The sequence below is a fragment of the Ctenocephalides felis genome, unplaced genomic scaffold (assembly GCF_003426905.1).
Source record: "Ctenocephalides felis isolate EL2017-DRISC unplaced genomic scaffold, ASM342690v1 CF-g0.4_SCAFFOLD_00845, whole genome shotgun sequence".
NCBI classification, from domain to species: Eukaryota; Metazoa; Arthropoda; class Insecta; order Siphonaptera; family Pulicidae; genus Ctenocephalides; species Ctenocephalides felis.
Window position 1 is genome coordinate 75,105,944 of NW_020536999.1, and position 16,254 is coordinate 75,122,197.

A 16,254-nucleotide genomic window follows, 5' to 3' on the forward strand; every position below is an offset into this window, starting at 1 on the left:
CAGTGTTGATCAAAACATTTACCCCATTTTATATAACGTCAAAGAAAAAAACGAAGTGCATGTCAACAAGGTGTAAGAATTTATTAAGAACTAGCTGACCCGGCAAACGTTGTTTTGCTAAATAGGGTATATTCTAAACCATTTCTAGAGAATCAAAAATATTAATACTTTAAGTGCATAAAGATGTGTTGTTTGAATGCTGTATATAATTAGGTATTATAAAAACAATAAACCCCATTAGTTTGTCTATATTTTGTCAATACAATCAAACTGCAAGTTTTATACACTTTCTATAGAAAACATCGTATAATCCAATCCGAGTCTATTTTGATCTTTCGGCTTATTAATTACGTTTCAAGTTTTTCAGATTCTTTTTGGATTCTGGATTTTGTGTATAATTGTAATTAATACTACTGAGCTTATACAAAATTTTCAAATTTTTGCGAGGAGAGATAAAAAATGAATTTAGTATTTCTTCTTTGACCTGCTTTTTGAAAAGTTTCATGTTACATTCGATGAATTAAAGTAAATTTATTAAAAAGTATCTATGTAGAGCAGGGCGAGACACAAAGGTCCAATTTGACTTTGAGCAAATATAAACTATATTGTGAAAACCATAACAATTATATCACAACAAATAAGGCATATCAAACGAACAATTATCTGACTACGTTCAGTAAACTCACTTCTACTTCATCATTGTAGAAATGTGCTTTTTTGATGTCTTCCAAAAATTTGTTATCTAAACCTTTTTATCCTATATGCGGGGTAACTTGTAACGGGCAGGTGGCAAAAGGTTTAAAGCCTTATTATAATTTTAAAGGTATTTTACAAAATAATTACATTTTTAACTAATGCTGAAACTATCAACGGAAGAAAATACTTTTATTATGGATTTTCAAAGATTACCGTTTATCTCCCCCATTTCAAAGATTATCGTTTTCAAATCAAGGTTGTAGCTAGCTATACATCTTTTTTCCTCTACTTTCAAATATTGTTGTTAAAATCTGGAAAATTATAACTGGAAAAATGTTATTCGACAAAATGTCCATTTGATCGATACCAAATTTAGGTTCTGAATTTAAATAACATAAATAAAAAATATTATAACCTAGAAAATGTTTTATAAATACCAATAAGTATATAATTAATTATACAAATGAGATCTTTCAGAGCACCGTGTTTGAGAAAAATATGCCAAAAAGTGCATTTTCATATTAACATTTCAAATAAGTTGATATTTTGAGTTTCTAGTAACTCTTGCGGCCCGTTTACTAACGTTTTTGTATGTAAATAAAACTACAAACAAAACTACTTGCTACAATTTAATCATAATTAAATAATATTCACATAAAACATCCTATTAAACATAATCGAACATCATCTGTCAAAACCGTTTGGCATTTCAAGTATTAGCCACCGTCCGTTGTTTTATTTACACTACGCTTCAACAAAAATTTTCAAATTAAAAATGTAAAGTTTCTACGCGGATTTGAAATAATTTCTCACCTTTTGGACCTTCTCTGGATTGGCACGAATTTTTCAAGACTAAGACTGGCCAAATCGATTCAGCCGTTTTCAAGTTTTACTCGGACATTTGAAAGAGAGCTCCATTTTTATATATAAGATATGAAAAAAGTTTTTTTTTTCAATAAAAATTAAATAGTTAATTTATGCACAGTTTTTCAAGGTTAAATTGTTCCTAAAGGTATTAAGTTTCAAGGCTTTTTGAGCTTTTTCGCATACCTTAGAAAAAATGTGTGTGTGCTTGTATGTTTGATACACATTTTCGTCCACGCTCTCGAGAGCACGGAGCATCCGATTTAAATGATTTATAAAGCTCAAAGAATGTTAAACCGTTAAGATTGCAACGCGACGCTCAAGCGCTTCGATATTTCGTCTCTAAAACAGCTGCGCAGCACGATCACTTTGAATAAAAATGACAATTGACAAAAAAAATTCAAAATTAACAAAAAAGTAGCTTTATTCGTGTTCATCACACATGACTTTGATAATTAAAGAAATCCAACCTCGTGAGTGGTTGATCTATTCAGAAAGAAAATTCGGTATTTCGTGTTCTATGTTAATTATTTGGTAGAAGTTGAGGAAATGCTTTAACTGGTAATAGGTTACGAGATGGGTTAATGGGTTAATGCGAGAACGCGCATTAAAGCCCATGAAAATTCAGGTAATCATAAAACTAATATTAGTCACTTTAAAGCTCGAGCTGTTATTCAAGGTCGCGTTGAGCAACCTCTAATGAAACAGCTGGATGATGAAATTTTATACTGAAAAAACGTTTTGTATCGAACAATTGCGATCATCAAATCTCCGGCAATTATACGCGCATTCCGTCCGTGTAAATACCTCGTATTTATCTGAAACAATTCACGAAGAAATTATATAATAAAGCATTACAACTGATTACCAAGAAAGTGCAATCTGCTAAGTATTTAGGTGTAATTGTGGATTTTACGCTTGATATTGCTCATATTGATGAACTTACAACAATTATTAGGTATATACGTGATAATGGTAAAATTGTCAAAAGATTTCGAGAATTTTTCTATATAGGCTCGAGATATTAAAGATGCTCCGTTAAAATCTCTTAAAGAAATGGGTCGAATATCATGATTGTCTTGGTCAATCTTACGATAATACGTACAAGATTATGTCAGGTTTATATTCAAGAGTGCAGTAACAATCTGCTCACTCCTTAAATTTAGCAGCGGAATCTGTAACCAAAGCAGCACTTTTTTCTACTCAGCAAAAATTATATAATTTTTTGATATTTCTATTCATCGTTGGAAGATCCGATCGACTCCCCTGTCGGCCTGCTCGACATGCTGCATGCTGCTACGTATTAAAAGAATGCCCTTGAACAATTGCTGCATGAAAATTTATTACCGAAAGCAAAGATGAAAGACCTACAATGCTGTCTCAAGCTAGGGGGGTTGCAGCAAAAATTACAACATTTGTAAACAGCAATACTAGTCATTGTTTCGAATGTAGTTTTGATTCACTTTAATGGTGCTAGTAAGAAGTTTCAAGATTCTAATGCTAATTTATTCTTCTTATACAAATGTATAGTTCTTTGGCATTATTTTTACAGGACGTGAGAAATAAACAACTCTCTAAATATGAGAAAAGAGCCAAAGCACGTTCTCGGGTAAAAAACCATTATCAATATGACAACCATCGTTGCTGTCTCAAGCTAGGGGTTGCAGCAAAAATTACAACATTTGTAAACAGCAATACTAGTCATTGTTTCGAATGTAGTTTTGATTCACTTTATAGTCCAGTCATTTGGTCGTCTTGCCGGTACAGTACTCCGGGAATTCTGAAAATTGGTAATCTTATAGATTTCGAGGTGCTCTTTACGAAAATCAACTTTGCCACCTCAAATTTGAACGGCAAGTTGCCGCCATATTGAAAAAATGGCGTCAAAAAACAGCTTTTTTAAAATATCTACTTTCTGGCTCAATCTACGATAAAAGTATCTATGTACGAATTAAACTAGAGAAAATTTCCTACAATTCCTTAGAAAACCGTTTTTTTGTAAAATTGATAGTTTGAGAGTACGGCCGCCTCAAAGTCTTTGCTGCTCTCGCCGTAGTATCAAATTTGTCCATATATGACAGCACTTCGTACTTGACCACATTCTCTCTAATAATTAATATTTTCAATATTAAATAGAGCGAATAAGATCTAGAAATAAAATAATTCAAATATTTTTCTGTTTTTTTGCTGATTTTTTAACGCTTCAAGCTACTTGAAGCTATAAGGCGCTACTCAAGCTATAAGTATATTTACAGCTACTTTGCCATTGAAGTGTTAAAAAATTAGCAAAAAAAAACGAAAAATATTTGAATTAGAGCGCTTAAGATCTTATTCGCTTAATTTAACATTGAAAATATTAATTATTAGAGAGAATGTGGTCAAGTTCGAAGTGCTGTCATATATGGACAGATTTGATACTATGGCGAGAGCAGCAAAGACTTTGAGGCGGCCGTACTCTCAAACTATCAATTTTACAAAAAAAAACGGTTTTCTAAGGAATTGTAGGAAATTTTCTCTAGTTTAATTCGTACATAGATACTTTTATCGTAGATTGAGCCAGAAAGTAGATATTTTAAAAAAGATGTTTTTTGACGCCATTTTTTCAATATGGCGGCAACTTGCCGTTCAAATTTGAGGTGGCAAAGTTGATTTTCGTAAAGAGCACCTCGAAATCTATAAGATTACCAATTTTCAGAATTCCCGGAGTACTGTACCGGCAACAGCCTTTTTTTGCACCAAATGACTGGACTATTAATGCTGCTAGTAAGAAGTTTCAAGATTCTAATGCTAATTTATTTTTTCTTTTACAAATGTATAGTTCTTTGGCATTATTTTTACAGGACGTGAGAGATAAACAACTCTCTAAATATGAGAAAAGAGCCAAAGCACGTTCTCGGGTAAAAAACCATTATCAATATGACAACCATCGTAAAAGAATCCGAAAAAAGGCAGGCGGGTTAGAAGAGCATGCTAGAATACATTTATGGGGAGAAGATAATTTTCGACTAAATGTTTATTAAACAATTCTAGACAAAATTTAAGTGTACAATTAGCAGGACATAAAAGTGCTTATCTATTTATTTATTCACAAGCAAGCCGGAATCAATAATAATAAATATCACTTAAGACTTTTGTCAGTGCTTATCATGGCCTCTGATCTGTCTGAAATGGAAACTAGTGAATTAAAAATTCGGACAGATTAGTTAGTGACTAAGCATTCTGAAGATTTGGAAGACACACTCGGAACACTACCTACTTAAAGATCCTCTGTCAAGTACGAAAGGAGGTGAACATAGAACAAATACGCTTTACTCTGTATGAGTTTTTTCCGCATATCACAGATGGTGCTAATGCGCTTCAAATTCAGCGTTTGCTTTACAGTAAAGTTCTTCTCTAGATATAGTGCAAGTACTTTAAACGTTTAAGTACTAGATCACAGATACTTATACGACCACGGCTTATATACTTGAAAAGTGAAGATGCTTGACAGTGTCTGGGTTCATTCGATCGCGATCTAGTACTTTTGACGTGCGCCGTATAGTACTGAGTCAAAATTACAAGGTGGACATGCCTTCTGATAAATCCTCTTGAAGACATTTGTTTTTTCAGTGAATGTCATTCGATTTTTGTGTAATAAGCAAAAAGTCTTGAATTCACCCGATATCGATTTAAAATCGTGCTTTTTTAAAAGCAATCGGGTGTAATTCTCTCAAGATATATAATATCTTGTCAAAATTATAAGGTGAACGTGCCTTCTGCTGACTCCTCTTTCCAAACACCGGATTGGTATTGCTAATGGTTAGAGGATAAGCCATATTAGCAAGTGATTTTTTTCTAAATTAAAATTTTTTCTAAGTCTTTAGATTAACTTTATTAAAATCAGTGCTGTGTATATTGAAGAATACAAGAATATTCCCAGGCAGGCGCCTGGGAAGAAATTAAAAATAATGAAGATGGAGGTATTAACGAGCGAGACCCTCAAAAACAAATACAATGCGCTATCTGATCGGACTGATATGGACACGGACAGGGAGCTTGAGGAATATAAGAAGGTCAAACGGCGGAAGAAAGCCAAAAACAAGGAGGTCGAGAAAATTGATGTCGGGTCGCAGCCATCCACTTCAGGCGTACAGACAGCACCATCGAAGAAAATAGATATGAAGCAAGAAAAAAATCCGCCTATCATCGTAAAAGCAGAAATAGAGCTGAAATCAGTTCCTAAAAAATAATTTACACAAATTTTATACCGATTCAATTACTGACCACGAAAAATTAAAAAGCATATTGCGAGAATGCAATTACCCCTTCTACACCTACTCCTTGAAACAAAATCTGGGAAAAAAATAACAATTACAGGACTCCATCCATCTATAACTGAGGCAGAAGTCCGCGAAGAACTGCAACAGAAAGGAGCTAAAATAAAGCAAGTGGTGCAAGTAACGCGAAAACAGTCGGACGGTAGTATATTATGTATACTGCCAATATACATAATTTTAGTTGACAAAGACCAGGATATGGCGGAGCTGAAGTGCATAACCAACATTGGTGGACACATCTTCTCCTGGGAGACTTATAGACCACAGAACAGAGCATTGCAGTGCCACAAATGCTTGAACTTTGGCCATACATCGTACACCTGCGATCTAAAGTACAGGTGTATAAAGTGCCTCAATGTACACGCACCAGGTGCGTGCCAGAAACTGACAACAGAGGCACCGATGTGTGTAAACTGTGGCAACGAACACCCGGCAAACTACTCAAAGTGCAGTGCACTTCTCAACTACAAGGAGAAAAAGGAAAGTGATGCTCTCAGGAGCAGACAAATATACAGGTCAGCACCCACACCAGTGCCGCTGACGAGGAGCTTTTCGTCAGCTTTAAATAACACCAATGTTGGCCCAAATGCAAAATCAGCGTTTCCTCAACTCCCTGTTCCAAGATCATCATTTCGAAATCTGTTTTAGTCCTCACCATTACCGGTTGAGCCTACACCATCATCATCACACTTTCGGCCTGCACTATCGCAACCACCAACACGGCCTGCCTGCAGCCAGCCCGATCCAGACCTCAACAGTCCGGAAGGACTCTTTGCTGCTATGGGCGAGATCAGGAAACTATTTGCGGATCCCCAGGTAAAAGACAAAAACACTAAACACAAACATGACTTATAACGACAAATACACAACAATTTTGAACTTTCTTACATCATCACCATAAACCAATCGCAAGACTTACAAATAATGCATTTCAATTCTAATGGACTTAAAAACAACATTGACGAACTGAGACAGACGATAACAAAATACGATCTGGACATAGTACTGATTAACGAGACACACTTAAAACCTACGGACAGACTCTATATGAACAATTACAAAGTTTACAGAAACGACAGACAGACGGACGCACGCGGATGGGGCGGCACTGCGATTTTGATCAAGTCTAACATCAGACACGAGCAAGTGCCAAACCTGACAGCGGGCGGTTCTGAAATAACAGCTATTAATGTATACAAGAGAGGTCAAAAAGTAACCACAATATCGATTTACATCCCGGCAAGCAGACTAGAACATACGGACTTACAAAGACTACTGGACTCAAACAGATTTGTACTTATGGCAGGAGACTTTAACGCACAACACACATCTTGGAACTGTAACTTCAACAACGCGAACGGAAACAGACTTTACGAATACCTGACCGAACACAACACCACAGACGCACAACTACACTATCCTGACACGCCGACCAGATACGCCATCGTACAGACACACCATCACAGTACGATCGATTTGGCATTGACAAAAAATCTACACATAACATCCGAACCCATAACAAGAACACTTTTCAACTCCGACCATAATCCTGTATTCATGACCATTTCAGACAGACTAGACGTCGACCGGACTCCCAAACGCAAATTTTTAGATTACTCCAGAGCCAACTGGCCATTTTCCAGAGACATCATCACAGACAATACACGACACACAATGCCAATCGATACCAACACTGACATTGAGGAGGCTGTAACACACCTTACACTGACAATCACAGACGCCGTACAACAGACTATACCAACACTAGACTCAAGAACAACACCAGCCAACGACTTGCCAGAACACATTTTATTGAAAATACAACGTACCGTACCGGTGACAGACTACTCAAGGGACATGTGAGCAGACTGACAAAAATTATTTCCAATGAAATACGTGACTACCGAAACAATACTTGGACCAAAAGACTCGAGAACTTAAATACTGACCCACACAAAATTTGGCAGACAGCAAAAAGACTGACGCGGAAAGCAACATCCATACCTCCACTCAAATTAACTGACAACAGTTACGCAACGACACCAGCAGACAAGGCGGAAATATTGGCAAAAAACTTTGAGAACATACATAAACAAAATGCCAATAAGTCAAACGCAGACCTGAAACAAGACGTACACGAGACAATTCAAAACTTCACTGACCTCCACAGGGACAAAGACTTACGAATAGACCCTGCCACAGTTTCCGAAATAAAGACAATAGTTAAAAAATTACCAAACAGAAAAGTACCAGGACCGGACGGACTACAAAACATAATACTTAAACAACTACCGACGACTTACACGCATAATAAATAGAATAATAACAAAAGGCTGCTTTCCCGCTTCTTGGAAAACCTCCACCATATTTCCAATAGTGAAACCAAGGAAACAGCCAGACGTACCACAGAACTACAGACCGATCAGCCTCCTCAACACAATGAGTAAGGTAGCCGAAAAGGTACTACTCAAAAGACTTAACAAACACATAAGACACAACAAAATCATACCTGACATACAATACGGCTTCAAAGAACGACACTCCACACTACACCCACTGACAAAACTCATAGAAAATACTGTTCTCAATTTCAACAGACGAAACCATACCGGACTGGTGTTACTCGACTTTGAGAAGGCGTCTGACACCATCTGGATGGACGGACTTATACATAAACTTATCCAACTAAACTTTCCACCGTACATAACGAGAACTTTACACTCATACCTCTCAGACCGCAACTTCACTGTACAAGTAGACAACGGACTTTCGACGGTTAAACAAGTGACGGCGGGAGTACCGCAGGGCTCGATTCTGGGACCGTCACTGTTTAACGTCTACTTTCACGACATACCCACTGACGCCGACACAACGTTACTGACGTTTGCTGACGACACTGTCATATACAAATCATCACGCTCACCGACGCTACTGACTACAAAGATACAGACACACATAGACAAACTAACTGAATATACTGACAAATGGCAAATTAAAATCAATCCGCAAAAGACGGAGGCTATTCTTTTCACAAAGAGCCGAAATGCCACGACTAGACTGACTGACTTGGACAAAATTAAAGTATTGGACTGTGAAGCTGAGTGGTCCAAGGATGTCAAATATCTTGGTGTGACCCTGGACCATAGACTCAGCTTCACAAAACATGTTAATACAAAAATTGGACAGGCTTACGGGATGTTAAATCTACTGAGACCTCTCTTGAACCACAACAGCCCGCTAAGCGTGAAGCACAAGCGAACACTTTACTTGACACTAATAAGACCGATACTGACATACGCCGCTCCGGTATGGAACGCGACGACTAAGACTAACTTACGAAAACTACAGACATTACAAAATAAGACACTACGACTCGTACTCAACAAAATAAGGGACCCACTGACTAGACATTACTACTCTTCAAAATACATACACAAACAGACTGACTTGCCGACCATACTAGACTTTATAAAAAAGCTCACTGAAATTTGTTATCTAAAATGTGGGGATCATCCTAATATTAACATCGCGGGCCTCGGCCACAAGAGACGATATTTGGTATGGCAATCACGCCATGCCAAAATATATACTGATCGACCCATAGCGGTAAACGAAAATTGGCTCGACACAAATTTTTTCCCTTAGAGTGAATAAATTTTTATTATATTTTTCTTCTTTTTGTGTTATTATGTGTTATTATAAATAGTGCTATGTGATTTTTTTTTTTGGGGATAAATTTTCTTTCCTCTTTTTTTGTCACACAAATATGAATTTATTTATATATTTTGAATTAATTATTGTTTGCAAAATCAAATCCAATGAAGGATACAATACCTTCGGGTAAAAAAACCCATGTTTTAAAATGCAATGTACATACTTTTATATACTGAAATATATAGTCTTTGAATTGAAAAAATTGAATCCTCTTTCCAAACCCCAAGTTGGTGTTGCTAATGGTTAGAGGATAAGCACTATTAGAAAGTGAATCTTTTCTAAATTAAAAAAAAATTCAGATTATATTTTTAATTCTGACTGTAGTTCTAATGGCATCTCGTAGAAATACTAGTGTATTGTGGTACCATTTTGAAAAAAATGATAGTATGAAAGCAAAGTGTAATGTGTGCAACCAGCAGATAAAGTATAGTTCAACAAGCGCCAATTTAAAAAGTCATTTAAAAAGAAAGCATATTACCATATATGCTTCGTTGCAAGAAACTGAGGCAGGAAGTTCACAGCAGACTCGTATTTTACAGTATATGAGTAATTCCGGAGAGGCTATACCAAGTTCTAGTAGTGCTCAACAACAACCTACAAGTGTGCGTCAAAGGGTATTCGAGACTTTCATGACTAAAAAAATTAGCAGCGAACAGAAAAAAATGATTGACCATGATTTGATGGATATGTTCATTGATAGTTTCCATGCATTTTCATTAGTTGAAGAAAGAGCGTTTAAAAAGTTGATGCGGTGGATACCAGGATATGTTCTTCCATCTAGAAAGACTGTTTCAGGATCCATGCTCGAGGAGCAACACAACAAGGCAGTTGAAAATACAAGAGCGGAAGTTTTAGCTGAAGCACAAACTATTTGCATAACATTAGATGTTTGGACTACTAGGGTTACTGAGGCATATGTGGCAGTTACAGACCATTACATTACAGACAATTATACGAGACTTGAAACTCGTAACTTGAAAACTGTTCTTCTCGGATGCTGTCAACTTGAAGGAGCGCATACATCAGAAAATCTAGCAATAGAAATTCAAACAATCCTTGACAATAGGAAATTTCTTCAGAAGGTAACTTTTGCCATTAGTGATAATGCCAGTAACATGAAAAAATCCATTAAAGATATTTTAAAAATAAAACATTATGGATGTTTTGCACACACTATTAATTTAATAGTAAATGATGGCCTCAAATTGATTAAGAGTGAGATCGATATAATAAAGAAAATTGTTAGCCACTTCCGGAGGAGTGTCACTGCATGTGAAAAAATGCAGCAATATGGACACACAAAAATTGATTTAAGATGTCGAAACAAGGTGGAACTCCACCTTTTACATGGTGGAACGATTTGTCGAGGTTGAAGAGTCAATAAGGATGACAATGAGTGTTTTAGATGCAAATGTACCATCATTGACTTCTGAAATGTGGAAAATGTTGACACCACTATGCTTAATTTTAAAACCATTTGAAGATATTACCACCACTGAAAGTGGTGAAAATTACCTGACAGGAAGCCTGGTAATAGTGTTAGTAAGATGTTTGAATGAGTCTTGTAACAAATTATTGGCACGAAATGGCCCGTTGCCAGTAATTAGAAGAATCACTGAAATTTTTAAATCAGGAATTAATGACAGATTTCCAAATGTCGAGAGGAGCAAGACATTTGGAATCTGTACATTATTAGATTCTAGGTTCAAAATGAAGGGTTTCTCAAACATAGAAGATGCAAAAATTATTAAAGAAGATCTTAAGCAGAAAGTAGCAAAAATCATTGAAGAACGAAGACTTTTAGAGAATGTTGTTCCCGTGCCATCAACGTCCATGGATATCGATGAGTATAACCCATGGACTATTTTAAATAACCTAGTAGGAGCATCACTGCATCACTGCATCAATCCACTCCACTATATGCTGCTATAAAGGAAATTGATATATATCTCGCTAATGATAGCTTGCCTATGAAATCTGCAGAAGGTATATTAAATTGTTCAATGCAATGGCGGAGAAATCACCAGCATGTTTATCCAAATTTAGCGAGATTGTTTAAAAATCAATGTAATGTTGTAGCTACCTCCGTTCCTTGTGAAAGGATCTTTTCAAAAGCAGGCATGGTTATTACGGATAGAAGATCGAGACTACAAAATATAAAGTCGAAAAATTAATGTATTTAAATGTAAATTTAGATCAAAATCGGTTTGATAAAATTTAAAAATGTTTACAATTTTAGTTTTGTTATATAACAAATTATATAATTTATTAGAAATGTATTCCTAATATTAAAATGTATAACATATGTCAATATTTGAATAAAATGTGCTTATGAAAATAATTTGTTTAATTTATAAAATTTCATAAAAACTTCTATTTAAGTTATCTTCATTTGATTTTCAGGCTTTATAAAATATCATGTCATATAAAAATCTTCTTAGTTAACAAGGTCATAAATATTAGATTGCTCTTGGTTTATAATACAAAAAGGCGGAAGGGAGATATTTGACAACCTAATATTTATGACCTTGTTAACTAAGAAGATTTTTATAGATGAATACTAACTTTCAAATGTTTTGTTACTAATATTTTTCGTTATATCCATAACATTTTTAATTTGAAATTACTTGAAGTCATTTTTTGAACCTAACCTGAAAATAAATTATTGTGTTATATAAATTATTTGTCTATTATGTGAAACATTGCTATTTTAATTATAAATTCGTTGTTTCAGTATACTATGTCCTTTTGCTTTAAAATTAAAATATGATGGGATACACAGTTCAACTTCTAAACCTTGTTATTGATCAAATGATTTGACATTTAACTGGGACGAACATAGATAAGGAACAAACTTCATTAACTTTTAACGAAACAGTATTTTCAACTCATAGTTATTAACGTTCCAAGCGTTGAATTGTTAAAATCAACTATAGTTGAAAATTAACTAGTTTTTCAACTAGTTGACGAGAGCCCGTTAACCGTTTCGTTTCGTTGACGGAAAAAACGTCAACGACCCACCACTAGTGCCTAACAATGTTCGAGCATCCACAGGTAGGTCCTTGTGACCATGCTTAACCAAAATTTTTCATCATAAGAATCATAGAATCAGTTTGAGCTCTGTGGAGAGTCTAGAATCTAGACCAAAGAACATAGAGCAACGAATGCAAGAGTTTATGTCTATGGGCTATGATGACGGTTTGATATCATAACAATTCGCGCAATACTATGACGATGATTGGACTATGTTTATGGAAAGTTATCACATTAAATTTAAAAAGCATGTTTTTATGACGCAAATGCTGCAGGTAAGTAGTATTAAGATAGAGTTCTTTCACTCGGACTGGAATAATATAATAAGGTAAGGCAAGGCATATTATTTGCAAAGTGCACGAACAATATTTTATTTATTGATGACATGTCGCAATAGCATTTTGCCTTAAATATCAATATAATATAATGATCAATATTTCATTAATAACTTATTATTTTAACGAGTTTTTATGTTTTATTTTTAGTGTTATGGTGCATTATATCAATATTGGTAATATAGCGGAACTTCTTTGAAAAGTTAATAATATAACAATATTAAGGTGAGGCATATTATTTATATTTATAAGATATAAATTAAATATTTTACAAAATTATACTTATCCTAATTTATCCTCAATAAATTTTAATCTTTCATTTTTAGAATATTTTCTTTGTACCATCTCATATTGTTACAAAAATGGATGTTTTGTCAAGGAGGATAACTGGCATTTTTTCTTGTGTTTCTAATTGTGCTTTAGAATACAGTAATATCGAAAACTCATCAATGAGTGTTACAGACAAAATCCCTAAAGAAATTAAGCTATTTTCTTCAGATCTTCAATTTGAGAATTTATTCCATATTGCAAATGGTACAAATAAAAAAAATATTATAAAGAAGCATTTTTAGAGTGTTTTAAGAAAGCTGCAATATATCCTTGCGATTTGAACTTTCACTATGCACGTGTAAATAAAAAAGTGCTCATATTAAAGCTTATTGTCCCAAGAATAGAAATCAAAAGGAGGAAAAGGATGTTGGAAATTGCATGATATTTAATGCTCACATTAAATTTGATCCTCATCAAAAAATGATTAAAGAAATTTTAATCATACCTGAAGGTATACTTAATCTTGGTACAGAAACTTATCCAATTCTTAGGTGTAGGCAACTAAGAGAAAATGATAGAGATAATTTAAAAAAAAAACTTAAACATCAAAAACCAGCAGCATATCGTCTCGAGCAGTTCAAAGATATGAGAACAAAATTTCCTGAATCATATGAAAATTTCGGTAAAGTAAACAATCTACCTTCACAAGTTTGCATGCGTCAGGCAAAGTATAAACTAAAGAAAAATGACTTCCATCCCGACGACAATATGGATCCTTAGGATGTTAAGGAAATTGACAATACCACCGAAAAAGCAAATTTTATGTGGTCTTTTTTTAAAGATTCCGGTAGCAGTAAGTCATGAAGCATGTGATGTATTAAAAGGGTATTTGCAAAATAATGCAGATAGAGTACTGTATTTTGATGCGACAGGTAGTTTAGTAAAAAAAACTTACTCCTTTTGTAAGAGAATATTTTTATATTCAGGTGTAATGATAGTGCCCATCAAATACAGATCGTTTTACATATCCATAGATAAATGTTTTATTAAGTGAACATAATGTTACAGCGATTGAAAGAGGTATTACAGATTGTATATATGAATTAGGCGGTCTTAAGGGGGGAAAGTCCATATAACATTTTCAAAAAATTGAAATTTTTTTTTTCGATAATCTGCAAGTATAGTATGTTGAGCGTATATTAACGAGTCGGCAAAAAAAATCTCTTATATTAACAAAGTTATAGCTAACATAACGGAGCGGGCCGGAGTGCGCATTGTCAAGCGATCACGCGTATTGTTAAATTTCGAGTGAAAAAGGTCTCTTTCATTATAATAACTAGAAATACTTCTTTTGACCTACAACCGGAAGACTTCATGTACCTTAGTACATGTGTAATATTGGTATACGAACAAAGGTTAGTCGAGAAATATAGTTAGTTTAGCTGGAAAATTCGTAGTGTTCAGTCCATTTCAATACGTAACTAGCTGTAAGTGGAATTCTGTCTTAAGGCAATTAGGGCATCGTGCCTTAAGGCAAATTGCTGGAACTTCCCGTACCAAAAATTATTATTTTTTTAAAAACGATTAACATTTTTGAAAAGAAATTACTTCGAAATAATTATTGAGAAACTAGGAATATGACAAAAAAATACTTTTTTTTGAAAAAAAAATTTTTATTTGAAAAAAAAAATTTTTTTTTGAAAGAAAAAAATTTTTTTTTGAAAAGAAACTATTTTTTTGAAAAGAAAAATGTTTTCTTCATTTGACATATTTGGAAATTCTGAACTTTTTTTCAAAGCAATCGTAGTGCTTGAACTGCATAGAGACGAATTGTCACAGCGCAAGTGCCGCGCCGCCGTCTAACGCATAAACATTGGTACGGAACCCATAGAAATGTAAAAAAAAATTATACTTATTGTTAAAATTTCTATACATATCTGATAATTTGATGTGCATATGTCTAATCATCATTTTTAACCGCCGAATGGCATTTTTTTTTACTTTTTTCATTAGATCTCCGAAACCGCTAGACCTGCCTTCATGAAAATTTTATCAACTCTTCATCTTGCCAATACAAGTAAAATGATTTTTGAATTATTCAAATCGGACGCTCCGTTCTCTTAAAAACTGACTTACCGTTTCGGCACTTTTTGCCCCGTATCTTCGGAACGGCTAGACCTAACTTCGCCAAAAACTAATCAGCACGTCTCCTTATCAGTACGAATCGAATGTTTTTTGAATTATTCAAATCGGTTGATCCGTGTTCCCGAAATCGTCGACGAAAATTTGTATCCGCACATACATACACACACATACATACACACACACACATACATCCATTTTTTCTAAGGTATGCCAAAATGTTCAGAAACCTCTGAAACGTAAAGATATATAAAAATTTTCATTTTCGATTTTTTTGCGATTACTATAACTTACCCTACGGGAAGTTAAAAATGCCGAATAATCTAAAAGGTAAGCGAAGTAATATTGCACAAAATAACACTAAAAAGACGTTATGAGGGCAATCAGTTTACCGATAAAGCAGGTGAAAAAATTGACGCCAGTACAAGTCATAATGAAAGTGCCAGTGGTCAAGATATTCTAGACGTAGATTTAGCTCCATTACTTGGTAAAGAAATGAAACAGCATCTTTCACCAATTTATGAAGATTTGTCCAAAGATGATTTACTTGAACGATGCCTTGATGATCATACGCAGAACGCGAATGAAAGTTTCAACGCGACAGTTTCGCGACTATCACCAAAACACCCACATTGTGGACTAGGGTAGTTGAAATTTCACCATATATTGCAGCTAGGATATTTATTGAAGGTTTTAGTTCAATATTAAGAATAATGAACCTTCTGAATTTGACTGTTGGTACTTATGCTAAAGCATATGGTGATAATACTGATGAGGCGCGAATAACTTGACAGGATCGTAGCAGCCTTTCACAAATAAAAGATGCTGATACAGCTCACAAACAACAACTTACAGAAAATCAGCTTTTTGAAGATAAGGAAGAA